This window comes from Phacochoerus africanus, chromosome 7 (assembly GCF_016906955.1).
Source record: "Phacochoerus africanus isolate WHEZ1 chromosome 7, ROS_Pafr_v1, whole genome shotgun sequence".
In the NCBI taxonomy this organism is placed as follows: domain Eukaryota; kingdom Metazoa; phylum Chordata; class Mammalia; order Artiodactyla; family Suidae; genus Phacochoerus; species Phacochoerus africanus.
This window is the reverse complement of record NC_062550.1, coordinates 34,321,600-34,324,827: the sequence shown is the minus strand read 5'-3', so window position 1 is coordinate 34,324,827 and position 3,228 is coordinate 34,321,600.

Genomic DNA, 3,228 nt, shown 5'->3' with positions numbered 1-3,228 from the left:
AATATTTTCAGTGGTGTACTATGATCTCTTCGCCATTCTTCTGTTTTTCAGCTTGTCTTGTTTTCCCCTCTTGGATTGATTTTTTACAAGCCCTCTCAAAACTTGTTACTCAGGGAATACCAGACAAACTATGTGGGAACTTCAGTCCCTAAAGTTGGAAGACAGAAATAATTAAGGACACTGGAATAAAAGCATTATTACCAGTTGCCAGCTGTTACCAAGCATCCATCTGAGCAAAGAGCCAGGCAAATGATGAAATATAGAGAACATATCTTTCCAAAATAAAAATAGCTTTATTGTTTTACGATAATAAAAGTGATACATACTCATTACAAAAAATTTCAAATACACAAAAGTCTAAAGAAAGTAAAGTTCACCCAGACACCACAGCCCAGAAACAAACCATTAATTTTTTAGCAAAGATTTCCCTTTGAAATATATTATTTAACAATATCTAATGTTATAAATGGGCCCATATCAAATATGTTATTCTGTGGTCTGCTTTTTCATTCAATAACATTTCAGGGACAGATTTTTCCATGGCAATAAACACAAACCTAAATAGTTTTTAATTAGACAGTTGCAAACAACTATGTATTTGTGCTATAATTTATTTAACCCATCTTCTATTGAAGGATATTTAGCCTGTTTCCAATACATTAACATCATAAACATTAAAAAGTACAGCTTCACCTTTCACACTTGTGAAATTTTTAATCATTAGGATAAATTCCTAAATAAACTGCTGGATAAAAGGGTATCACCATTTAAAGTTTTTTTTTTTTGGATTAAAGTATAGTGGATGTACAATGTTGTGCCAATTTCTGCTGTACAGCAAAGAGATCCAGTCACGCACATATACATATACATACCCTTTCTTATCTTCCATCACGGTCTATCCCAAGAGACTGGATATAGTTCCCTGCACTGTACTGCAGGACCTCAGTGCTTATCCATTCTAAATGTAATAGCTTGCATCCACTAACCCCAAACCCCCAGGCCATCCACTCCCGTCGCCTTTCCCTTGGCAACCCAAGTCTGTTCTCTATGTCTGGTATTACCGTTTAAAGTTTTGATACATGTTGCCTTCTAGAGAGGTTGTGCCAATTCCTACTCCTGCCAACAGTGAACGAGAATGCCCATTTGCCCATATTCCTGTCAACTGTCTTAATTTTTGCCCATCTGGAAGGACAAAATTAATACTTAAAAATAATAAAAACATATTTATTAGCTGTTTTCATTTTCAAATAGGGGATACTTTTACTTTTTTAAGTTACTCCTTCTCACAGCAGATATTTCTTGGGCTTAAATAAAGAATTTTCAGTTTGCGTCCCCAGTCCATCATAAATATGACTCAGGATAAGAGTCATCTTCTTTGGAGTTCCCTTGTGGTGCAGTAGGTTAAGGATCTGGTATCACTTCAGCGGCTTAGGTTGCTGCTATGGCACGGGTTCAATCCCTGGTCTAGAAATTTTCACATACCACAGGAGCACCCCAAAATAAAAAAAGGAATCTTCTCTAGACCTCATTTTCCTTGATCTTATAGTAACAGAACCCAGCTCAATAGATGTCATGTGAATGCAGCTAGCACAGCACTAAATATGTCAATATGGACTGAGTCTGAATCTCCCGCTAGTACCTTCTTGCCCTCAATCTCAATTGACATTAGTCTATAAGAAAATTTTAAAATTAAGGAGCCACTGAAAAACATTAGAAATGTTCTCTTGCTATTTATAGAGATGACCATAAAAGTCTGCAATGAAGCAGATGACATCAACAAAAAGCTCTTAGTGAAGGTGTGGTGGCAATGCAGGTTTGGTAGGCATATTTGGAATAAAAATGCCTCCCAAGAAAATACTTGCAATCAAGCCCAATGTACTACAAGTATATATAAATAATGTGGAGTAGAAAGGTGCAAGCAAAATACAACAAACATCAGCTTATTCCCTGTAAGGTGTTGGTTTATCATTGCATAGACATGGTTTGGGAATGTTTTTCATCATGAAGCAAATTTATGAGCAACATACACAACTTCTAGTTCCTCTTTTCAAAGATACCTCAGATATTAATATTTGAAACTAATCACCTTCATCCAAGAATGGTGAAAAGGAACCATTTAAGTAAATGACTGATGATAGTCTGGGTATCAGAAAGACAGAGTTTGGGTACAATCTAAATGAAACTATTGATACACTTGATACCAGTGAGTCTGAAGACATTTTGAAGGATTAATTGATTCATTCATTTTACAAATATTTGTTGGGCCATACTATGTACCAGATACAGCGCTAGCCATTACGGATACCAAAATGAGCCTCTGTGCTCAGGGAAGATTCAGTTTTGGGGAGGAAAGAGGAGTCAACTGGCAGTTCCAGTATGGGTGATGGTGAGGTGAGGCACATGTAGACACTTCAGACATCTCAGCAGAAGCCTCCTGAAGATGCCATCAGCAGCCCAATGAATGCCCTGAAGAATTACAGGTCAATGGGAGAGCAGGTGCTATTATGATTGCCAGAGGTATGCCATAGACATCAGAAGCAAAGCAATAGCCTACCACAGAGACAGCAGCTATACTACAGACAAGAAGAAAACCCCTCTGAATCCCTACAAAAGAGCTGGTAGAGAAGCCAGGGTCCATGTCCGGAGAATACTCTGAGATGGTTTAGCCTGGCTGGTCCCACGGAGAGCTTCCAGTTAGTGTTAGAATTGAGATTAAAAATCTCCCACAGCCACTTCCTGTCCATCTGCTCATTCATTTACTCACTCAAATGTAAGTTCCATGAGGGCAAGGATTTTGGTTGGCTTTGGTTTTCACTTGTATCCCCTGCTCCTAGAACAGTGCCTGACACGGAGGAGGCCATTGATAAATATTTATTGAATGAGTGGATCAATGAATTCATTTAATTCACATGAAGTGATTGTAAAAGTGGGTGCCTGAAGCAGAGGGGCAGAATAATGAAAAAGGCAGGAGACACAGCAAGGCTCCTATGCCTACTGAAAATTTCTGGAATCAACAAAGGACCTCTTCCTGGGGGCCTGAATCTGCAGTGGCTTCTTTGTGGCATGGTGAGCATAAGAAAGGGCATGGACTTTGCAGTTAGGCAGTTGTGGGTTCAAATCCTGGCTCCTTCAGATCTGGGAGGCCCTTAGGCAAGTTACCCATCCTCCCTGAGTCAGTTTCCACATCTATGAAAATGGGATTCATAACTTTAGGGTGGCGGTAAAGGT